Source organism: Channa argus, unplaced genomic scaffold (genome assembly GCF_033026475.1).
Source record: "Channa argus isolate prfri unplaced genomic scaffold, Channa argus male v1.0 Contig032, whole genome shotgun sequence".
Lineage (NCBI taxonomy): Eukaryota > Metazoa > Chordata > Actinopteri > Anabantiformes > Channidae > Channa > Channa argus.
This window is the reverse complement of record NW_027125251.1, coordinates 218,707-242,449: the sequence shown is the minus strand read 5'-3', so window position 1 is coordinate 242,449 and position 23,743 is coordinate 218,707. Positions and strand designations below refer to the sequence as shown.

Here is a 23,743-nt window from a genome sequence, read left to right as displayed (position 1 = left end):
GCTAGCTGTTGGAAACCGTACTTTTAAAACTCCAGGAAGTGTAGGATGGACCAATCAGCTTCCTGTATTGCCCCTCAATCCGGCCAATCAGGCAGGGCACCTATAAGAACGAGAAAATAAAAACAACACATATGGCCAGGACCGTAACATGGTCTACTAGTAATGAAGCACGATGGTTGAAAAACCAATAAAGTAGCAAAACAGCAATGAAAGAACAAAATTTGATGAAAATATAGAACAATGTCTATGAATAAATAGGCAGTAACACCAGCTTGTGCTGCCCGTAAACCCAAGCAAAAAAGCTTACAGCACCTGGTATTCCCAGGCGGTCTTCCTACCAAGTACTAACCAGGCCCGGCTCTATTTGGCTGCCGAGATCGGACGAGATCGGGCGCTTAGAGAGCGGTGTGGCCGTAAGCTGCATTTGACATCATCAACAGCTCTTAAAAACGCTGGAGAAGCAGAATGCATGACACTTGCTAAGAAGAAGATAAATGTGGCAAAGTACAAAGTACTATAACTGTACTGGTCTGTTACGCCCCTGTCCAGGGGGTCACGGTGCAACATACAAAGATAAATTAGCATGTTCCCTCTCCGATCCCCAAACCAAAATCCAGGATCGAGATGTTCCAACAGAATGATATTTATTTTAAACGAAAGAAAGTGTCAAACAAAACATGACACTACAACTCAGGGCGAACCAAGGCCAACATAATAAACAAAATAAGCCATTTCCCACAGAAAGTGCTAGCTAGCCTGATAGAAATAAACAAACCAAAACACAGTCGCTAACCCTAACTCCCTAATGTGAAAACAGTCCAAAGAAAATGGCTGTTCACCCCTACAGATTTAATACTATTTACAAAATATACAATTTATAAACAAAACCACGGCATAAAACCTAACAATTCAAAAATGCTAAATAAAGTTTGGAAACCAAGAACAGCAAACAGGTGCTGCTGCCAGAAAGAGCCACGCTAGCTGTTGGGAACCGTACTTTTAAAACTCCAGGAAGTGTAGGATGGACCAATCAGCTTCCTGTACTGCCCCTCAATCCGGCCAATCAGGCAGGGCACCTATAAGAACAACAAAATAAAAACAACACATATGGCCAGGACCGTAACATGGTCTACTAGTAATGAAGCACGATGGTTGAAAAACCAATAAAGTAGCAAAACAGCAATGAAAGAACAAAATTTGATGAAAATATAGAACAATTTCTATGAATAAATAGGCAGTAACACCAGCTTGTGCTGCCCGTAAACCCAAGCAAAAAAGCTTACAGCACCTGGTATTCCCAGGCGGTCTTCCTACCAAGTACTAACCAGGCCCGGCTCTATTTGGCTGCCGAGATCGGACGAGATCGGGCGCTTAGAGAGCGGTGTGGCCGTAAGCTGCATTTGACATCATCAACAGCTCTTAAAAACGCTGGAGAAGCAGAATGCATGACACTTGCTAAGAAGAAGATAAATGTGGCAAAGTACAAAGTACTATAACTGTACTGGTCTGTTACGCCCCTGTCCAGGGGGTCAGGGTGCAACATACAAAGATAAATTAACATGTTCCCTCTCCGATCCCCAAACCAAAATCCAGGATCGAGATGTTCCAACAGAATGATATTTATTTTAAACGAAAGAAAGTGTCAAACAAAACATGACACTACAACTCAGGGCGAACCAAGGCCAACATAATAAACAAAATAAGCCATTTCCCACAGAAAGTGCTAGCTAGCCTGATAGAAATAAACAAACCAAAACACAGTCGCTAACCCTAACTCCCTAATGTGAAAACAAGAGAAAACAATCAATAGAAAATGGCTGTTCACCCCTACAGATTTAATACGAATTACAAAATATACAATTTATAAACAAAACCACGGCACAAAACCTAACAATTCAAAAATGCTAAATAAGGTTTGGAAACCAAGAACAGCAAACAGGTGCTGCTGCCAGAAAGAGCCTCGCTAGCTGTTGGGAACCGTACTTTTAAAACTCCAGGAAGTGTAGGATGGACCAATCAGCTTCCTGTACTGCCCCTCAATCCGGCCAATCAGGCAGGGCACCTATAAGAACGAGAAAATAAAAACAACACATATGGCCAGGACCGTAACATGGTCTACTAGTAATGAAGCACGATGGTTGAAAAACCAATAAAGTAGCAAAACAGCAATGAAAGAACAAAATTTGATGAAAATATACAACAATTTCTATGAATAAATAGGCAGTAACACCAGCTTGTGCTGCCCGTAAACCCAAGCAAAAAAGCTTACAGCACCTGGTATTCCCAGGCGGTCTTCCTACCAAGTACTAACCAGGCCCGGCTCTATTTGGCTGCCGAGATCGGACGAGATCGGGCGCTTAGAGAGCGGTGTGGCCGTAAGCTGCATTTGACATCATCAACAGCTCTTAAAAACGCTGGAGAAGCAGAATGCATGACACTTGCTAAGAAGAAGATAAATGTGGCAAAGTACAAAGTACTATAACTGTACTGGTCTGTTACGCCCCTGTCCAGGGGGTCAGGGTGCAACATACAAAGATAAATTAGCATGTTCCCTCTCCGATCCCCAAACCAAAATCCAGGATCGAGATGTTCCAACAGAATGATATTTATTTTAAACGAAAGAAAGTGTCAAACAAAACATGACACTACAACTCAGGGCGAACCAAGGCCAACATAATAAACAAAATAAGCCATTTCCCACAGAAAGTGCTAGCTAGCCTGATAGAAATAAACAAACCAAAAGACAGTCGCTAACCCTAACTCCCTAATGTGAAAACAAGAGAAAACAATCAAAAGAAAATGGCTGTTCACCCCTACAGATTTAATACGAATTACAAAATATACAATTTATAAACAAAACCACGGCACAAAACCTAACAATTCAAAAATGCTAAATAAGGTTTGGAAACCAAGAACAGCAAACAGGTGCTGCTGCCAGAAAGAGCCTCGCTAGCTGTTGGGAACCGTACTTTTAAAACTCCAGGAAGTGTAGGATGGACCAATCAGCTTCCTGTACTGCCCCTCCATCCGGCCAATCAGGCAGGGCACCTATAAGAACGAGAAAATAAAAACAACACATATGGCCAGGACCGTAACATGGTCTACTAGTAATGAAGCACGATGGTTGAAAAACCAATAAAGTAGCAAAACAGCAATGAAAGAACAAAATTTGATGAAAATATAGAACAATTTCTATGAATAAATAGGCAGTAACACCAGCTTGTGCTGCCCGTAAACCCAAGCAAAAAAGCTTACAGCACCTGGTATTCCCAGGCGGTCTTCCTACCAAGTACTAACCAGGCCCGGCTCTATTTGGCTGCCGAGATCGGACGAGATCGGGCGCTTAGAGAGCGGTGTGGCCGTAAGCTGCATTTGACATCATCAACAGCTCTTAAAAACGCTGGAGAAGCAGAATGCATGACACTTGCTAAGAAGAAGATAAATGTGGCAAAGTACAGAGTACTATAACTGTACTGGTCTGTTACGCCCCTGTCCAGGGGGTCAGGGTGCAACATACAAAGATAAATTAGCATGTTCCCTCTCCGATCCCCAAACCAAAATCCAGGATCGAGATGTTCCAACAGAATGATATTTATTTTAAACGAAAGAAAGTGTCAAACAAAACATGACACTACAACTCAGGGCGAACCAAGGCCAACATAATAAACAAAATAAGCCATTTCCCACAGAAAGTGCTAGCTAGCCTGATAGAAATAAACAAACCAAAAGACAGTCGCTAACCCTAACTCCCTAATGTGAAAACAAGAGAAAACAATCAAAAGAAAATGGCTGTTCACCCCTACAGATTTAATACGAATTACAAAATATACAATTTATAAACAAAACCACGGCACAAAACCTAAGAATTCAAAAATGCTAAATAAGGTTTGGAAACCAAGAACAGCAAACAGGTGCTGCTGCCAGAAAGAGCCTCGCTAGCTGTTGGGAACCGTACTTTTAAAACTCCAGGAAGTGTAGGATGGACCAATCAGCTTCCTGTACTGCCCCTCAATCCGGCCAATCAGGCAGGGCACCTATAAGAACGAGAAAATAAAAACAACACATATGGCCAGGACCGTAACATGGTCTACTAGTAATGAAGCACGATGGTTTTAAAAACCAATAAAGTAGCAAAACAGCAATGAAAGAACAAAATTTGATGAAAATATAGAACAATTTCTATGAATAAATTGGCAGTAACACCAGCTTGTGCTGCCCGTAAACCCAAGCAAAAAAGCTTACAGCACCTGGTATTCCCAGGCGGTCTTCCTACCAAGTACTAACCAGGCCCGGCTCTATTTGGCTGCCGAGATCGGACGAGATCGGGCGCTTAGAGAGCGGTGTGGCCGTAAGCTGCATTTGACATCATCAACAGCTCTTAAAAACGCTGGAGAAGCAGAATGCATGACACTTGCTAAGAAGAAGATAAATGTGGCAAAGTACAAAGTACTATAACTGTACTGGTCTGTTACGCCCCTGTCCAGGGGGTCAGGGTGCAACATACAAAGATAAATTAGCATGTTCCCTCTCCGATCCCCAAACCAAAATCCAGGATCGAGATGTTCCAACAGAATGATATTTATTTTAAACGAAAGAAAATGTCAAACAAAACATGACACTACAACTCAGGGCGAACCAAGGCCAACATAATAAACAAAATAAGCCATTTCCCACAGAAAGTGCTAGCTAGCCTGATAGAAATAAACAAACCAAAAGACAGTCGCTAACCCTAACTCCCAAATGTGAAAACAATCCAAAGAAAATGGCAGTCCACCCCTACAGATTTAATACTATTTACAAAATATACAATTTATAAACAAAACCACGGCATAAAACCTAACAATTCAAAAATGCTAAATAAGGTTTGGAAACCAAGAACAGCAAACAGGTGCTGCTGCCAGAAAGAGCCTCGCTAGCTGTTGGGAACCGTACTTTTAAAACTCCAGGAAGTGTAGGATGGACCAATCAGCTTCCTGTACTGCCCCTCAATCCGGCCAATCAGGCAGGGCACCTATAAGAACAACATATCAAAAACAACACATATGGCCAGGACCGTAACATGGTCTACTAGTAATGAAGCACGATGGTTGACAAACCAATAAAGTAGCAAAACAGTAATGAAAGAACAAAATTTGATGAAAATATAGAACAATTTCTATGAATAAATAGGCAGTAACACCAGCTTGTGCTGCCCGTAAACCCAAGCAAAAAAGCTTACAGCACCTGGTATTCCCACGCGGTCTTCCTACCAAGTACTAACCAGGCCCGGCTCTATTTGGCTGCCGAGATCGGACGAGATCGGGCGCTTAGAGAGCGGTGTGGCCGTAAGCTGCATTTGACATCATCAACAGCTCTTAAAAACGTTGGAGAAGCAGAATGCATGAAACTTGCTAAGACGAAGATAAATGTGGCAAAGTACAAAGTACTATAACTGTACTGGTCTGTTACGCCCCTGTCCAGGGGGTCAGGGTGCAACATACAAAGATAAATTAGCATGTTCCCTCTCCGATCCCCAAACCAAAATCCAGGATCGAGATGTTCCAACAGAATGATATTTATTTTAAACGAAAGAAAGTGTCAAACAAAACATGACACTACAACTCAGGGCGAACCAAGGCCAACATAATAAACAAAATAAGCCATTTCCCACAGAAAGTGCTAGCTAGCCTGATAGAAATAAACAAACCAAAAGACAGTCGCTAACCCTAACTCCCTAATGTGAAAACAAGAGAAAACAATCAAAAGAAAATGGCTGTTCACCCCTACAGATTTAATACGAATTACAAAATATACAATTTATAAACAAAACCACGGCACAAAACCTAACAATTCAAAAATGCTAAATAAGGTTTGGAAACCAAGAACAGCAAACAGGTGCTGCTGCCAGAAAGAGCCTCGCTAGCTGTTGGGAACCGTACTTTTAAAACTCCAGGAAGTGTAGGATGGACCAATCAGCTTCCTGTACTGCCCCTCAATCCGGCCAATCAGGCAGGGCACCTATAAGAACGAGAAAATAAAAACAACACATATGGCCAGGACCGTAACATGGTCTACTAGTAATGTAGCACGATGGTTGAAAAACCAATAAAGTAGCAAAACAGCAATGAAAGAACAAAATTTGATGAAAATATAGAACAATTTCTATGAATAAATAGGCAGTAACACCAGCTTGTGCTGCCCGTAAACCCAAGCAAAAAAGCTTACAGCACCTGGTATTCCCAGGTGGTCTTCCTACCAAGTACTAACCAGGCCCGGCTCTATTTGGCTGCCGAGATCGGACGAGATCGGGCGCTTAGAGAGCGGTGTGGCCGTAAGCTGCATTTGACATCATCAACAGCTCTTAAAAACGCTGGAGAAGCAGAATGCATGACACTTGCTTAGAAGAAGATAAATGTGGCAAAGTACAAAGTACTATAACTGTACTGGTCTGTTACGCCCCTGTCCAGGGGGTCAGGGTGCAACATACAAAGATAAATTAGCATGTTCCCTCTCCGATCCCCAAACCAAAATCCAGGATCGAGATGTTCCAACAGAATGATATTTATTTTAAACGAAAGAAAATGTCAAACAAAACATGACACTACAACTCAGGGCGAACCAAGGCCAACATAATAAACAAAATAAGCCATTTCCCACAGAAAGTGCTAGCTAGCCTGATAGAAATAAACAAACCAAAAGACAGTCGCTAACCCTAACTCCCAAATGTGAAAACAATCCAAAGAAAATGGCAGTTCACCCCTACAGATTTAATACTATTTACAAAATATACAATTTATAAACAAAACCACGGCATAAAACCTAACAATTCAAAAATGCTAAATAAAGTTTGGAAACCAAGAACAGCAAACAGGTGCTGCTGCCAGAAAGAGCCTCGCTAGCTGTTGGGAACCGTACTTTTAAAACTCCAGGAAGTGTAGGATGGACCAATCAGCTTCCTGTACTGCCCCCCAATCCGGCCAATCAGGCAGGGCACCTATAAGAACAACAAAATAAAAACAACACATATGGCCAGGACCTTAACATGGTCTACTAGTAATGAAGCACGATGGTTGACAAACCAATAAAGTAGCAAAACAGCAATGAAAGAACAAAATTTGATGAAAATATAGAACAATTTCTATGAATAAATAGGCAGTAACACCAGCTTGTGCTGCCCGTAAACCCAAGCAAAAAAGCTTACAGCACCTGGTATTCCCAGGCGGTCTTCCTACCAAGTACTAACCAGGCCCGGCTCTATTTGGCTGCCGAGATCGGACGAGATCGGGCGCTTAGAGAGCGGTGTGGCCGTAAGCTGCATTTGACATCATCAACAGCTCTTAAAAACGCTGGAGAAGCAGAATGCATGACACTTGCTTAGAAGAAGATAAATGTGGCAAAGTACAAAGTACTATAACTGTACTGGTCTGTTACGCCCCTGTCCAGGGGGTCAGGGTGCAACATACAAAGATAAATTAGCATGTTCCCTCTCCGATCCCCAAACCAAAATCCAGGATCGAGATGTTCCAACAGAATGATATTTATTTTAAACGAAAGAAAATGTCAAACAAAACATGACACTACAACTCAGGGCGAACCAAGGCCAACATAATAAACAAAATAAGCCATTTCCCACAGAAAGTGCTAGCTAGCCTGATAGAAATAAACAAACCAAAAGACAGTCGCTAACCCTAACTCCCAAATGTGAAAACAATCCAAAGAAAATGGCAGTTCACCCCTACAGATTTAATACTATTTACAAAATATACAATTTATAAACAAAACCACGGCATAAAACCTAACAATTCAAAAATGCTAAATAAAGTTTGGAAACCAAGAACAGCAAACAGGTGCTGCTGCCAGAAAGAGCCTCGCTAGCTGTTGGGAACCGTACTTTTAAAACTCCAGGAAGTGTAGGATGGACCAATCAGCTTCCTGTACTGCCCCCCAATCCGGCCAATCAGGCAGGGCACCTATAAGAACAACAAAATAAAAACAACACATATGGCCAGGACCTTAACATGGTCTACTAGTAATGAAGCACGATGGTTGACAAACCAATAAAGTAGCAAAACAGCAATGAAAGAACAAAATTTGATGAAAATATAGAACAATTTCTATGAATAAATAGGCAGTAACACCAGCTTGTGCTGCCCGTAAACCCAAGCAAAAAAGCTTACAGCACCTGGTATTCCCAGGCGGTCTTCCTACCAAGTACTAACCAGGCCCGGCTCTATTTGGCTGCCGAGATCGGACGAGATCGGGCGCTTAGAGAGCGGTGTGGCCGTAAGCTGCATTTGACATCATCAACAGCTCTTAAAAACGCTGGAGAAGCAGAATGCATGACACTTGCTAAGAAGAAGATAAATGTGGCAAAGTACAAAGTACTATAACTGTACTGGTCTGTTACGCCCCTGTCCAGGGGGTCAGGGTGCAACATACAAAGATAAATTAACATGTTCCCTCTCCGATCCCCAAACCAAAATCCAGGATCGAGATGTTCCAACAGAATGATATTTATTTTAAACGAAAGAAAGTGTCAAACAAAACATGACACTACAACTCAGGGCGAACCAAGGCCAACATAATAAACAAAATAAGCCATTTCCCACAGAAAGTGCTAGCTAGCCTGATAGAAATAAACAAACCAAAACACAGTCGCTAACCCTAACTCCCTAATGTGAAAACAAGAGAAAACAATCAATAGAAAATGGCTGTTCACCCCTACAGATTTAATACGAATTACAAAATATACAATTTATAAACAAAACCACGGCACAAAACCTAACAATTCAAAAATGCTAAATAAGGTTTGGAAACCAAGAACAGCAAACAGGTGCTGCTGCCAGAAAGAGCCTCGCTAGCTGTTGGGAACCGTACTTTTAAAACTCCAGGAAGTGTAGGATGGACCAATCAGCTTCCTGTACTGCCCCTCAATCCGGCCAATCAGGCAGGGCACCTATAAGAACGAGAAAATAAAAACAACACATATGGCCAGGACCGTAACATGGTCTACTAGTAATGAAGCACGATGGTTGAAAAACCAATAAAGTAGCAAAACAGCAATGAAAGAACAAAATTTGATGAAAATATACAACAATTTCTATGAATAAATAGGCAGTAACACCAGCTTGTGCTGCCCGTAAACCCAAGCAAAAAAGCTTACAGCACCTGGTATTCCCAGGCGGTCTTCCTACCAAGTACTAACCAGGCCCGGCTCTATTTGGCTGCCGAGATCGGACGAGATCGGGCGCTTAGAGAGCGGTGTGGCCGTAAGCTGCATTTGACATCATCAACAGCTCTTAAAAACGCTGGAGAAGCAGAATGCATGACACTTGCTAAGAAGAAGATAAATGTGGCAAAGTACAAAGTACTATAACTGTACTGGTCTGTTACGCCCCTGTCCAGGGGGTCAGGGTGCAACATACAAAGATAAATTAGCATGTTCCCTCTCCGATCCCCAAACCAAAATCCAGGATCGAGATGTTCCAACAGAATGATATTTATTTTAAACGAAAGAAAGTGTCAAACAAAACATGACACTACAACTCAGGGCGAACCAAGGCCAACATAATAAACAAAATAAGCCATTTCCCACAGAAAGTGCTAGCTAGCCTGATAGAAATAAAAAAACCAAAAGACAGTCGCTAACCCTAACTCCCTAATGTGAAAACAAGAGAAAACAATCAAAAGAAAATGGCTGTTCACCCCTACAGATTTAATACGAATTACAAAATATACAATTTATAAACAAAACCACGGCACAAAACCTAAGAATTCAAAAATGCTAAATAAGGTTTGGAAACCAAGAACAGCAAACAGGTGCTGCTGCCAGAAAGAGCCTCGCTAGCTGTTGGGAACCGTACTTTTAAAACTCCAGGAAGTGTAGGATGGACCAATCAGCTTCCTGTACTGCCCCTCAATCCGGCCAATCAGGCAGGGCACCTATAAGAACGAGAAAATTAAAACAACACATATGGCTAGGACCGTAACATGGTCTACTAGTAATGAAGCACGATGGTTGAAAAACCAATAAAGTAGCAAAACAGCAATGAAAGAACAAAATTTGATGAAAATATAGAACAATTTCTATGAATAAATAGGCAGTAACACCAGCTTGTGCTGCCCGTAAACCCAAGCAAAAAAGCTTACAGCACCTGGTATTCCCAGGCGGTCTTCCTACCAAGTACTAACCAGGCCCGGCTCTATTTGGCTGCCGAGATCGGACGAGATCGGGCGCTTAGAGAGCGGTGTGGCCGTAAGCTGCATTTGACATCATCAACAGCTCTTAAAAACGCTGGAGAAGCAGAATGCATGACACTTGCTAAGAAGAAGATAAATGTGGCAAAGTACAAAGTACTATAACTGTACTGGTCTGTTACGCCCCTGTCCAGGGGGTCAGGGTGCAACATACAAAGATAAATTAGCATGTTCCCTCTCCGATCCCCAAACCAAAATCCAGGATCGAGATGTTCCAACAGAATGATATTTATTTTAAACGAAAGAAAGTGTCAAACAAAACATGACACTACAACTCAGGGCGAACCAAGGCCAACATAATAAACAAAATAAGCCATTTCCCACAGAAAGTGCTAGCTAGCCTGATAGAAATAAACAAACCAAAAGACAGTCGCTAACCCTAACTCCCTAATGTGAAAACAAGAGAAAACAATCAAAAGAAAATGGCTGTTCACCCCTACAGATTTAATACGAATTACAAAATATACAATTTATAAACAAAACCACGGCACAAAACCTAACAATTCAAAAATGCTAAATAAGGTTTGGAAACCAAGAACAGCAAACAGGTGCTGCTGCCAGAAAGAGCCTCGCTAGCTGTTGGGAACCGTACTTTTAAAACTCCAGGAAGTGTAGGATGGACCAATCAGCTTCCTGTACTGCCCCCCAATCCGGCCAATCAGGCAGGGCACCTATAAGAACAACAAATCAAAAACAACACATATGGCCAGGACCCTAACATGGTCTACTAGTAATGAAGCACGATGGTTGAAAAACCAATAAAGTAGCAAAACAGCAATGAAAGAACAAAATTTGATGAAAATATAGAACAATTTCTATGAATAAATAGGCAGTAACACCAGCTTGTGCTGCCCGTAAACCCAAGCAAAAAAGCTTACAACACCTGGTATTCCCAGGCGGTCTTCCTACCAAGTACTAACCAGGCCCGGCTCTATTTGGCTGCCGAGATCGGACGAGATCGGGCGCTTAGAGAGCGGTGTGGCCGTAAGCTGCATTTGACATCATCAACAGCTCTTAAAAACACTGGAGAAGCAGAATGCATGACACTTGCTAAGAAGAAGACAAATGTGGCAAAGTACAAAGTACTATAACTGTACTGGTCTGTTACGCCCCTGTCCAGGGGGTCAGGGTGCAACATACAAAGATAAATTAGCATGTTCCCTCTCCGATCCCCAAACCAAAATCCAGGATCGAGATGTTCCAACAGAATGATATTTATTTTAAACGAAAGAAAGTGTCAAACAAAACATGACACTACAACTCAGGGCGAATCAAGGCCAACATAATAAACAAAATAAGCCATTTCCCACAGAAAGTGCTAGCTAGCCTGATAGAAATAAACAAACCAAAAGACAGTCGCTAACCCTAACTCCCTAATGTGAAAACAGTCCAAAAAAAATGGCTGTTCACCCCTACAGATTTAATACTATTTACAAAATATACAATTTATAAACAAAACCACGGCACAAAACCTAACAATTCAAAAATGCTAAATAAGGTTTGGAAACCAAGAACAGCAAACAGGTGCTGCTGCCAGAAAGAGCCTCGCTAGCTGTTGGGAACCGTACTTTTAAAACTCCAGGAAGTGTAGGATGGACCAATCAGCTTCCTGTACTGCCCCTCAATCCGGCCAATCAGGCAGGGCACCTATAAGAACGAGAAAATAAAAACAACACATATGGCCAGGACCGTAACATGGTCTACTAGTAATGAAGCACGATGGTTGAAAAACCAATAAAGTAGCAAAACAGCAATGAAAGAACAAAATTTGATGAAAATATAGAACAATTTCTATGAATAAATAGGCAGTAACACCAGCTTGTGCTGCCCGTAAACCCAAGCAAAAAAGCTTACAGCACCTGGTATTCCCAGGCGGTCTTCCTACCAAGTACTAACCAGGCCCGGCTCTATTTGGCTGCCGAGATCGGACGAGATCGGGCGCTTAGAGAGCGGTGTGGCCGTAAGCTGCATTTGACATCATCAACAGCTCTTAAAAACGCTGGAGAAGCAGAATGCATGACACTTGCTAAGAAGAAGATAAATGTGGCAAAGTACAAAGTACTATAACTGTACTGGTCTGTTACGCCCCTGTCCAGGGGGTCAGGGTGCAACATACAAAGATAAATTAGCATGTTCCCTCTCCGATCCCCAAACCAAAATCCAGGATCGAGATGTTCCAACAGAATGATATTTATTTTAAACGAAAGAAAGTGTCAAACAAAACATGACACTACAACTCAGGGCGAACCAAGGCCAACATAATAAACAAAATAAGCCATTTCCCACAGAAAGTGCTAGCTAGCCTGATAGAAATAAACAAACCAAAAGACAGTCGCTAACCCTAACTCCCTAATGTGAAAACAAGAGAAAACAATCAAAAGAAAATGGCTGTTCACCCCTACAGATTTAATACGAATTACAAAATATACAATTTATAAACAAAACCACGGCACAAAACCTAACAATTCAAAAATGCTAAATAAGGTTTGGAAACCAAGAACAGCAAACAGGTGCTGCTGCCAGAAAGAGCCTCGCTAGCTGTTGGGAACCGTACTTTTAAAACTCCAGGAAGTGTAGGATGGACCAATCAGCTTCCTGTACTGCCCCTCAATCCGGCCAATCAGGCAGGGCACCTATAAGAACGAGAAAATAAAAACAACACATATGGCCAGGACCGTAACATGGTCTACTAGTAATGAAGCACGATGGTTGAAAAACCAATAAAGTAGCAAAACAGCAATGAAAGAACAAAATTTGATGAAAATATAGAACAATTTCTATGAATAAATAGGCAGTAACACCAGCTTGTGCTGCCCGTAAACCCAAGCAAAAAAGCTTACAGCACCTGGTATTCCCAGGCGGTCTTCCTACCAAGTACTAACCAGGCCCGGCTCTATTTGGCTGCCGAGATCGGACGAGATCGGGCGCTTAGAGAGCGGTGTGGCCGTAAGCTGCATTTGACATCATCAACAGCTCTTAAAAACGCTGGAGAAGCAGAATGCATGACACTTGCTAAGAAGAAGATAAATGTGGCAAAGTACAAAGTACTATAACTGTACTGGTCTGTTACGCCCCTGTCCAGGGGGTCAGGGTGCAACATACAAAGATAAATTAGCATGTTCCCTCTCCGATCCCCAAACCAAACTCCAGTATCGAGATGTTCCAACAGAATAATATTTATTTTAAACGAAAGAAAGTGTCAAACAAAACATGACACTACAACTCAGGGCAAACCAAGGCCAACATAATAAACAAAATAAGCCATTTCCCACAGAAAGTGCTAGCTAGCCTGATAGAAATAAACAATCCAAAAGACAGTCGCTAACCCTAACTCCCTAATGTGAAAACAAGAGAAAACAATCAAAAGAAAATGGCTGTTCACCCCTACAGATTTAATACGAATTACAAAATATACAATTTATAAACAAAACCACGGCACAAAACCTAACAATTCAAAAATGCTAAATAAGGTTTGGAAACCAAGAACAGCAAACAGGTGCTGCTGCCAGAAAGAGCCTCGCTAGCTGTTGGGAACCGTACTTTTAAAACTCCAGGAAGTGTAGGATGGACCAATCAGCTTCCTGTACTGCCCCCCAATCCGGCCAATCAGGCAGGGCACCTATAAGAACAACAAATCAAAAACAACACATATGGCCAGGACCGTAACATGGTCTACTAGTAATGAAGCACGATGGTTGAAAAACCAATAAAGTAGCAAAACAGCAATGAAAGAACAAAATTTGATGAAAATATAGAACAATTTCTATGAATAAATAGGCAGTAACACCAGCTTGTGCTGCCCGTAAACCCAAGCAAAAAAGCTTACAGCACCTGGTATTCCCAGGCGGTCTTCCTACCAAGTACTAACCAGGCCCGGCTCTATTTGGCTGCCGAGATCGGACGAGATCGGGCGCTTAGAGAGCGGTGTGGCCGTAAGCTGCATTTGACATCATCAACAGCTCTTAAAAACGCTGGAGAAGCAGAATGCATGACACTTGCTAAGAAGAAGATAAATGTGGCAAAGTACAGAGTACTATAACTGTACTGGTCTGTTACGCCCCTGTCCAGGGGGTCAGGGTGCAACATACAAAGATAAATTAGCATGTTCCCTCTCCGATCCCCAAACCAAAATCCAGGATCGAGATGTTCCAACAGAATGATATTTATTTTAAACGAAAGAAAGTGTCAAACAAAACATGACACTACAACTCAGGGCGAACCAAGGCCAACATAATAAACAAAATAAGCCATTTCCCACAGAAAGTGCTAGCTAGCCTGATAGAAATAAACAAACCAAAAGACAGTCGCTAACCCTAACTCCCTAATGTGAAAACAAGAGAAAACAATCAAAAGAAAATGGCTGTTCACCCCTACAGATTTAATACGAATTACAAAATATACAATTTATAAACAAAACCACGGCATAAAACCTAACAATTCAAAAATGCTAAATAAAGTTTGGAAACCAAGAACAGCAAACAGGTGCTGCTGCCAGAAAGAGCCTCGCTAGCTGTTGGGAACCGTACTTTTAAAACTCCAGGAAGTGTAGGATGGACCAATCAGCTTCCTGTACTGCCCCCCAATCCGGCCAATCAGGCAGGGCACCTATAAGAACAACAAAATAGAAACAACACATATGGCCAGGACCGTAACATGGTCTACTAGTAATGAAGCACGATGGTTTTAAAAACCAATAAAGTAGCAAAACAGCAATGAAAGAACAAAATTTGATGAAACTATAGAACAATTTCTATGAATAAATTGGCAGTAACACCAGCTTGTGCTGCCCGTAAACCCAAGCAAAAAAGCTTACAGCACCTGGTATTCCCAGGCGGTCTTCCTACCAAGTACTAACCAGGCCCGGCTCTATTTGGCTGCCGAGATCGGACGAGATCGGGCGCTTAGAGAGCGGTGTGGCCGTAAGCTGCATTTGACATCATCAACAGCTCTTAAAAACGCTGGAGAAGCAGAATGCATGACACTTGCTAAGAAGAAGATAAATGTGGCAAAGTACAAAGTACTATAACTGTACTGGTCTGTTACGCCCCTGTCCAGGGGGTCAGGGTGCAACATACAAAGATAAATTAGCATGTTCCCTCTCCGATCCCCAAACCAAAATCCAGGATCGAGATGTTCCAACAGAATGATATTTATTTTAAACGAAAGAAAATGTCAAACAAAACATGACACTACAACTCAGGGCGAACCAAGGCCAACATAATAAACAAAATAAGCCATTTCCCACAGAAAGTGCTAGCTAGCCTGATAGAAATAAACAAACCAAAAGACAGTCGCTAACCCTAACTCCCTAATGTGAAAACAAGAGAAAACAATCAAAAGAAAATGGCTGTTCACCCCTACAGATTTAATACGAATTACAAAATATACAATTTATAAACAAAACCACGGCACAAAACCTAACAATTCAAAAATGCTAAATAAGGTTTGGAAACCAAGAACAGCAAACAGGTGTTACTGCCAGAAAGAGCCTCGCTAGCTGTTGGGAACCGTACTTTTAAAACTCCAGGAAGTGTAGGATGGACCAATCAGCTTCCTGTACTGCCCCTCAATCCGGCCAATCAGGCAGGGCACCTATAAGAACGAGAAAATAAAAACAACACATATGGCCAGGACCGTAACATGGTCTACTAGTAATGTAGCACGATGGTTGAAAAACCAATAAAGTAGCAAAACAGCAATGAAAGAACAAAATTTGATGAAAATATAGAACAATTTCTATGAATAAATAGGCAGTAACACCAGCTTGTGCTGCCCGTAAACCCAAGCAAAAAAGCTTACAGCACCTGGTATTCCCAGGTGGTCTTCCTACCAAGTACTAACCAGGCCCGGCTCTATTTGGCTGCCGAGATCGGACGAGATCGGGCGCTTAGAGAGCGGTGTGGCCGTAAGCTGCATTTGACATCATCAACAGCTCTTAAAAACACTGGAGAAGCAGAATGCATGACACTTGCTAAGAAGAAGACAAATGTGGCAAAGTACAAAGTACTATAACTGTACTGGTCTGTTACGCCCCTGTCCAGGGGGTCAGGGTGCAACATACAAAGATAAATTAGCATGTTCCCTCTCCGATCCCCAAACCAAAATCCAGGATCGAGATGTTCCAACAGAATGATATTTATTTTAAACGAAAGAAAGTGTCAAACAAAACATGACACTACAACTCAGGGCGAACCAAGGCCAACATAATAAACAAAATAAGCCATTTCCCACAGAAAGTGCTAGCTAGCCTGATAGAAATAAACAAACCAAAAGACAGTCGCTAACCCTAACTCCCTAATGTGAAAACAGTCCAAAGAAAATGGCTGTTCACCCCTACAGATTTAATACTATTTACAAAATATACAATTTATAAACAAAACCACGGCACAAAACCTAACAATTCAAAAATGCTAAATAAGGTTTGGAAACCAAGAACAGCAAACAGGTGCTGCTGCCAGAAAGAGCCTCGCTAGCTGTTGGGAACCGTACTTTTAAAACTCCAGGAAGTGTAGGATGGACCAATCAGCTTCCTGTACTGCCCCTCAATCCGGCCAATCAGGCAGGGCACCTATAAGAACAACATATCAAAAACAACACATATGGCCAGGACCGTAACATGGTCTACTAGTAATGAAGCACGATGGTTGACAAACCAATAAAGTAGCAAAACAGTAATGAAAGAACAAAATTTGATGAAAATATAGAACAATTTCTATGAATAAATAGGCAGTAACACCAGCTTGTGCTGCCCGTAAACCCAAGCAAAAAAGCTTACAGCACCTGGTATTCCCACGCGGTCTTCCTACCAAGTACTAACCAGGCCCGGCTCTATTTGGCTGCCGAGATCGGACGAGATCGGGCGCTTAGAGAGCGGTGTGGCCGTAAGCTGCATTTGACATCATCAACAGCTCTTAAAAACGTTGGAGAAGCAGAATGCATGAAACTTGCTAAGACGAAGATAAATGTGGCAAAGTACAAAGTACTATAACTGTACTGGTCTGTTACGCCCCTGTCCAGGGGGTCAGGGTGCAACATACAAAGATAAATTAGCATGTTCCCTCTCCGATCCCCAAACCAAAATCCAGGATCGAGATGTTCCAACAGAATGATATTTATTTTAAACGAAAGAAAGTGTCAAACAAAACATGACACTACAACTCAGGGCGAACCAAGGCCAACATAATAAACAAAATAAGCCATTTCCCACAGAAAGTGCTAGCTAGCCTGATAGAAATAAACAAACCAAAACACAGTCGCTAACCCTAACTCCCTAATGTGAAAACAGTCCAAAGAAAATGGCTGTTCACCCCTACAGATTTAATACTATTTACAAAATATACAATTTATAAACAAAACCACGGCATAAAACCTAACAATTCAAAAATGCTAAATAAAGTTTGGAAACCAAGAACAGCAAACAGGTGCTGCTGCCAGAAAGAGCCTCGCTAGCTGTTGGGAACCGTACTTTTAAAACTCCAGGAAGTGTAGGATGGACCAATCAGCTTCCTGTACTGCCCCCCAATCCGGCCAATCAGGCAGGGCACCTATAAGAACAACAAAATAAAAACAACACATATGGCCAAGACCGTAACATGGTCTATTAGTAATGAAGCACGATGGTTGAAAAACCAATAAAGTAGCAAAACAGCAATGAAAGAACAAAATTTGATGAAAATAAAGAACAATTTCTATGAATAAATAGGCAGTAACACCAGCTTGTGCTGCCCGTAAACCCAAGCAAAAAAGCTTACAGCACCTGGTATTCCCAGGCGGTCTTCCTACCAAGTACTAACCAGGCCCGGCTCTATTTGGCTGCCGAGATCGGACGAGATCGGGCGCTTAGAGAGCGGTGTGGCCGTAAGCTGCATTTGACATCATCAACAGCTCTTAAAAACGCTGGAGAAGCAGAATGCATGACACTTGCTAAGAAGAAGATAAATGTGGCAAAGTACAAAGTACTATAACTGTACTGGTCTGTTACGCCCCTGTCCAGGGGGTCAGGGTGCAACATACAAAGATAAATTAGCATGTTCCCTCTCCGATCCCCAAACCAAAATCCAGGATCGAGATGTTCCAACAGAATGATATTTATTTTAAACGAAAGAAAGTGTCAAACAAAACATGACACTACAACTCAGGGCGAACCAAGGCCAACATAATAAACAAAATAAGCCATTTCCCACAGAAAGTGCTAGCTAGCCTGATAGAAATAAACAAACCAAAAGACAGTCGCTAACCCTAACTCCCTAATGTGAAAACAAGAGAAAACAATCAAAAGAAAATGGCTGTTCACCCCTACAGATTTAATACGAATTACAAAATATACAATTTATAAACAAAACCACGGCACAAAACCTAACAATTCAAAAATGCTAAATAAGGTTTGGAAACCAAGAACAGCAAACAGGTGCTGCTGCCAGAAAGAGCCTCGCTAGCTGTTGGGAACCGTACTTTTAAAACTCCAGGAAGTGTAGGATGGACCAATCAGCTTCCTGTACTGCCCCTCAATCCGGCCAATCAGGCAGGGCACCTATAAGAACGAGAAAATAAAAACAACACATATGGCCAGGACCGTAACATGGTCTACTAGTAATGAAGCACGATGGTTGAAAAACCAATAAAGTAGCAAAACAGCAATGAAAGAACAAAATTTGATGAAAATATAGAACAATTTCTATGAATAAATAGGCAGTAACACCAGCTTGTGCTGCCCGTAAACCCAAGCAAAAAAGCTTACAGCACCTGGTATTCCCAGGCGGTCTTCCTACCAAGTACTAACCAGGCCTGGCTCTATTTGGCTGCCGAGATCGGACGAGATCGGGCGCTTAGAGAGCGGTGTGGCCGTAAGCTGCATTTGACATCATCAACAGCTCTTAAAAACGCTGGAGAAGCAGAATGCATGACACTTGCTAAGAAGAAGATAAATGTGGCAAAGTACAAAGTACTATAACTGTACTGGTCTGTTACGCCCCTGTCCAGGGGGTCAGGGTGCAACATACAAAGATAAATTAGCATGTTCCCTCTCCGATCCCCAAACCAAACTCCAGTATCGAGATGTTCCAACAGAATAATATTTATTTTAAACGAAAGAAAGTGTCAAACAAAACATGACACTACAACTCAGGGCAAACCAAGGCCAACATAATAAACAAAATAAGCCATTTCCCACAGAAAGTGCTAGCTAGCCTGATAGAAATAAACAATCCAAAAGACAGTCGCTAACCCTAACTCCCTAATGTGAAAACAAGAGAAAACAATCAAAAGAAAATGGCTGTTCACCCCTACAGATTTAATACGAATTACAAAATATACAATTTATAAACAAAACCACGGCACAAAACCTAACAATTCAAAAATGCTAAATAAGATTTGGAAACCAAGAACAGCAAACAGGTGCTGCTGCCAGAAAGAGCCTCGCTAGCTGTTGGGAACCGTACTTTTAAAACTCCAGGAAGTGTAGGATGGACCAATCAGCTTCCTGTACTGCCCCCCAATCCGGCCAATCAGGCAGGGCACCTATAAGAACAACAAATCAAAAACAACACATATGGCCAGGACCGTAACATGGTCTACTAGTAATGAAGCACGATGGTTGAAAAACCAATAAAGTAGCAAAACAGCAATGAAAGAACAAAATTTGATGAAAATATAGAACAATTTCTATGAATAAATAGGCAGTAACACCAGCTTGTGCTGCCCGTAAACCCAAGCAAAAAAGCTTACAGCACCTGGTATTCCCAGGCGGTCTTCCTACCAAGTACTAACCAGGCCCGGCTCTATTTGGCTGCCAAGATCGGACGAGATCGGGCGCTTAGAGAGCGGTGTGGCCGTAAGCTGCATTTGACATCATCAACAGCTCTTAAAAACGCTGGAGAAGCAGAATGCATGACACTTGCTAAGAAGAAGATAAATGTGGCAAAGTACAGAGTACTATAACTGTACTGGTCTGTTACGCCCCTGTCCAGGGGGTCAGGGTGCAACATACAAAGATAAATTAGCATGTTCCCTCTCCGATCCCCAAACCAAAATCCAGGATCGAGATGTTCCAACAGAATGATATTTATTTTAAACGAAAGAAAGTGTCAAACAAAACATGACACTACAACTCAGGGCGAACCAAGGCCAACATAATAAACAAAATAAGCCATTTCCCACAGAAAGTGCTAGCTAGCCTGATAGAAATAAACAAACCAAAAGACAGTCGCTAACCCTAACTCCCTAATGTGAAAACAAGAGAAAACAATCAAAAGAAAATGGCTGTTCACCCCTACAGATTTAATACGAATTACAAAATATACAATTTATAAACAAAACCACGGCACAAAACCTAAGAATTCAAAAATGCTAAATAAGGTTTGGAAACCAAGAACAGCAAACAGGTGCTGCTGCCAGAAAGAGCCTCGCTAGCTGTTGGGAACCGTACTTTTAAAACTCCAGGAAGTGTAGGATGGACCAATCAGCTTCCTGTACTGCCCCTCAATCCGGCCAATCAGGCAGGGCACCTATAAGAACGAGAAAATAAAAACAACACATATGGCCAGGACCGTAACATGGTCTACTAGTAATGAAGCACGATGGTTTTAAAAACCAATAAAGTAGCAAAACAGCAATGAAAGAACAAAATTTGATGAAAATATAGAACAATTTCTATGAATAAATTGGCAGTAACACCAGCTTGTGCTGCCCGTAAACCCAAGCAAAAAAGCTTACAGCACCTGGTATTCCCAGGCGGTCTTCCTACCAAGTACTAACCAGGCCCGGCTCTATTTGGCTGCCGAGATCGGACGAGATCGGGCGCTTAGAGAGCGGTGTGGCCGTAAGCTGCATTTGACATCATCAACAGCTCTTAAAAACGCTGGAGAAGCAGAATGCATGACACTTGCTAAGAAGAAGATAAATGTGGCAAAGTACAAAGTACTATAACTGTACTGGTCTGTTACGCCCCTGTCCAGGGGGTCAGGGTGCAACATACAAAGATAAATTAGCATGTTCCCTCTCCGATCCCCAAACCAAAATCCAGGATCGAGATGTTCCAACAGAATGATATTTATTTTAAACGAAAGAAAGTGTCAAACAAAACATGACACTACAACTCAGGGCGAACCAAGGCCAACATAATAAACAAAATAAGCCATTTCCCACAGAAAGTGCTAGCTAGCCTGATAGAAATAAACAAACCAAAAGACAGTCGCTAACCCTAACTCCCAAATGTGAAAACAATCCAAAGAAAATGGCAGTTCACCCCTACAGATTTAATACTATTTACAAAATATACAATTTATAAACAAAACCACGGCATAAAACCTAACAATTCAAAAATGCTAAATAAAGTTTGGAAACCAAGAACAGCAAACAGGTGCTGCTGCCAGAAAGAGCCTCGCTAGCTGTTGGGAACCGTACTTTTAAAACTCCAGGAAGTGTAGGATGGACCAATCAGCTTCCTGTACTGCCCCCCAATCCGGCCAATCAGGCAGGGCACCTATAAGAACAACAAAATAAAAACAACACATATGGCCAGGACCGTAACATGGTCTACTAGTAATGAAGCACGATGGTTGACAAACCAATAAAGTAGCAAAACAGCAATGAAAGAACAAAATTTGATGAAAATATAGAACAATTTCTATGAATAAATAGGCAGTAACACCAGCTTGTGCTGCCCGTAAACCCAAGCAAAAAAGCTTACAGCACCTGGTATTCCCAGGTGGTCTTCCTACCAAGTACTAACCAGGCCCGGCTCTATTTGGCTGCCGAGATCGGACGAGATCGGGCGCTTAGAGAGCGGTGTGGCCGTAAGCTGCATTTGACATCATCAACAGCTCTTAAAAACGCTGGAGAAGCAGAATGCATGACACTTGCTAAGAAGAAGATAAATGTGGCAAAGTACAAAGTACTATAACTGTACTGGTCTGTTACGCCCCTGTCCAGGGGGTCAGGGTGCAACATACAAAGATAAATTAGCATGTTCCCTCTCCGATCCCCAAACCAAAATCCAGGATCGAGATGTTCCAACAGAATGATATTTATTTTAAACGAAAGAAAGTGTCAAACAAAACATGACACTACAACTCAGGGCGAACCAAGGCCAACATAATAAACAAAATAAGCCATTTCCCACAGAAAGTGCTAGCTAGCCTGATAGAAATAAACAAACCAAAACACAGTCGCTAACCCTAACTCCCTAATGTGAAAACAGTCCAAAGAAAATGGCTGTTCACCCCTACAGATTTAATACTATTTACAAAATATACAATTTATAAACAAAACCACGGCATAAAACCTAACAATTCAAAAATGCTAAATAAAGTTTGGAAACCAAGAACAGCAAACAGGTGCTGCTGCCAGAAAGAGCCTCGCTAGCTGTTGGGAACCGTACTTTTAAAACTCCAGGAAGTGTAGGATGGACCAATCAGCTTCCTGTACTGCCCCCCAATCCGGCCAATCAGGCAGGGCACCTATAAGAACAACAAAATAAAAACAACACATATGGCCAGGACCGTAACATGGTCTACTAGTAATGAAGCACGATGGTTGAAAAACCAATAAAGTAGCAAAACAGCAATGAAAGAACAAAATTTGATGAAAATAAAGAACAATTTCTATGAATAAATAGGCAGTAACACCAGCTTGTGCTGCCCGTAAACCCAAGCAAAAAAGCTTACAGCACCTGGTATTCCCAGGCGGTCTTCCTACCAAGTACTAAACAGGCCCGGCTCTATTTGGCTGCCGAGATCGGACGAGATCGGGCGCTTAGAGAGCGGTGTGGCCGTAAGCTGCATTTGACATCATCAACAGCTCTTAAAAACGCTGGAGAAGCAGAATGCATGACACTTGCTAAGAAGAAGATAAATGTGGCAAAGTACAAAGTACTATAACTGTACTGGTCTGTTACGCCCCTGTCCAGGGGGTCAGGGTGCAACATACAAAGATAAATTAGCATGTTCCCTCTCCGATCCCCAAACCAAAATCCAGGACCGAGATGTTCCAACAGAATGATATTTATTTTAAACGAAAGAAAGTGTCAAACAAAACATGACACTACAACTCAGGGCGAACCAAGGCCAACATAATAAACAAAATAAGCCATTTCCCACAGAAAGTGCTAGCTAGCCTGATAGAAATAAACAAACCAAAAGACAGTCGCTAACCCTAACTCCCTAATGTGAAAACAAGAGAAAACAATCAAAAGAAAATGGCTGTTCACCCCTACAGATTTAATACGAATTACAAAATATACAATTTATAAACAAAACCACGGCACAAAACCTAACAATTCAAAAATGCTAAATAAGGTTTGGAAACCAAGAACAGCAAACAGGTGTTACTGCCAGAAAGAGCCTCGCTAGCTGTTGGGAACCGTACTTTTAAAACTCCAGGAAGTGTAGGATGGACCAATCAGCTTCCTGTACTGCCCCTCAATCCGGCCAATCAGGCAGGGCACCTATAAGAACGAGAAAATAAAAACAACACATATGGCCAGGACCGTAACATGGTCTACTAGTAATGT

At 41.8% G+C, this 23,743-nt stretch overlaps 24 pseudogenes; all 24 read right to left on the bottom strand.

Moving 5' to 3' along the window:
* Positions 1 to 300: 300 nt before the first annotated feature.
* Positions 301 to 419, bottom strand: LOC137116735 (5S ribosomal RNA; annotated as a pseudogene).
* Positions 420 to 1,276: 857 nt separating this feature from the next.
* LOC137116734 (5S ribosomal RNA) lies at positions 1,277 to 1,395 on the bottom strand (annotated as a pseudogene).
* Positions 1,396 to 2,262: 867 nt separating this feature from the next.
* On the bottom strand, positions 2,263 to 2,381 carry LOC137116733 (5S ribosomal RNA; annotated as a pseudogene).
* Positions 2,382 to 3,248: 867 nt separating this feature from the next.
* LOC137116732 (5S ribosomal RNA) lies at positions 3,249 to 3,367 on the bottom strand (annotated as a pseudogene).
* Positions 3,368 to 4,235: 868 nt separating this feature from the next.
* LOC137116730 (5S ribosomal RNA) lies at positions 4,236 to 4,354 on the bottom strand (annotated as a pseudogene).
* An 857-nt stretch (positions 4,355 to 5,211) lies between these two features.
* LOC137116861 (5S ribosomal RNA) lies at positions 5,212 to 5,330 on the bottom strand (annotated as a pseudogene).
* Positions 5,331 to 6,197: 867 nt separating this feature from the next.
* LOC137116788 (5S ribosomal RNA) lies at positions 6,198 to 6,316 on the bottom strand (annotated as a pseudogene).
* Positions 6,317 to 7,173: 857 nt separating this feature from the next.
* LOC137116729 (5S ribosomal RNA) lies at positions 7,174 to 7,292 on the bottom strand (annotated as a pseudogene).
* An 857-nt stretch (positions 7,293 to 8,149) lies between these two features.
* Positions 8,150 to 8,268, bottom strand: LOC137116728 (5S ribosomal RNA; annotated as a pseudogene).
* An 867-nt stretch (positions 8,269 to 9,135) lies between these two features.
* On the bottom strand, positions 9,136 to 9,254 carry LOC137116727 (5S ribosomal RNA; annotated as a pseudogene).
* An 867-nt stretch (positions 9,255 to 10,121) lies between these two features.
* On the bottom strand, positions 10,122 to 10,240 carry LOC137116726 (5S ribosomal RNA; annotated as a pseudogene).
* Positions 10,241 to 11,107: 867 nt separating this feature from the next.
* Positions 11,108 to 11,226, bottom strand: LOC137116888 (5S ribosomal RNA; annotated as a pseudogene).
* An 857-nt stretch (positions 11,227 to 12,083) lies between these two features.
* On the bottom strand, positions 12,084 to 12,202 carry LOC137116725 (5S ribosomal RNA; annotated as a pseudogene).
* An 867-nt stretch (positions 12,203 to 13,069) lies between these two features.
* On the bottom strand, positions 13,070 to 13,188 carry LOC137116724 (5S ribosomal RNA; annotated as a pseudogene).
* An 867-nt stretch (positions 13,189 to 14,055) lies between these two features.
* LOC137116723 (5S ribosomal RNA) lies at positions 14,056 to 14,174 on the bottom strand (annotated as a pseudogene).
* Positions 14,175 to 15,042: 868 nt separating this feature from the next.
* LOC137116722 (5S ribosomal RNA) lies at positions 15,043 to 15,161 on the bottom strand (annotated as a pseudogene).
* An 867-nt stretch (positions 15,162 to 16,028) lies between these two features.
* LOC137116777 (5S ribosomal RNA) lies at positions 16,029 to 16,147 on the bottom strand (annotated as a pseudogene).
* Positions 16,148 to 17,004: 857 nt separating this feature from the next.
* LOC137116860 (5S ribosomal RNA) lies at positions 17,005 to 17,123 on the bottom strand (annotated as a pseudogene).
* An 857-nt stretch (positions 17,124 to 17,980) lies between these two features.
* On the bottom strand, positions 17,981 to 18,099 carry LOC137116721 (5S ribosomal RNA; annotated as a pseudogene).
* Positions 18,100 to 18,966: 867 nt separating this feature from the next.
* Positions 18,967 to 19,085, bottom strand: LOC137116940 (5S ribosomal RNA; annotated as a pseudogene).
* An 867-nt stretch (positions 19,086 to 19,952) lies between these two features.
* Positions 19,953 to 20,071, bottom strand: LOC137116918 (5S ribosomal RNA; annotated as a pseudogene).
* Positions 20,072 to 20,939: 868 nt separating this feature from the next.
* LOC137116719 (5S ribosomal RNA) lies at positions 20,940 to 21,058 on the bottom strand (annotated as a pseudogene).
* An 857-nt stretch (positions 21,059 to 21,915) lies between these two features.
* On the bottom strand, positions 21,916 to 22,034 carry LOC137116765 (5S ribosomal RNA; annotated as a pseudogene).
* An 857-nt stretch (positions 22,035 to 22,891) lies between these two features.
* LOC137116895 (5S ribosomal RNA) lies at positions 22,892 to 23,010 on the bottom strand (annotated as a pseudogene).
* Between the last annotated feature and the right edge of the window lie 733 nt (positions 23,011 to 23,743).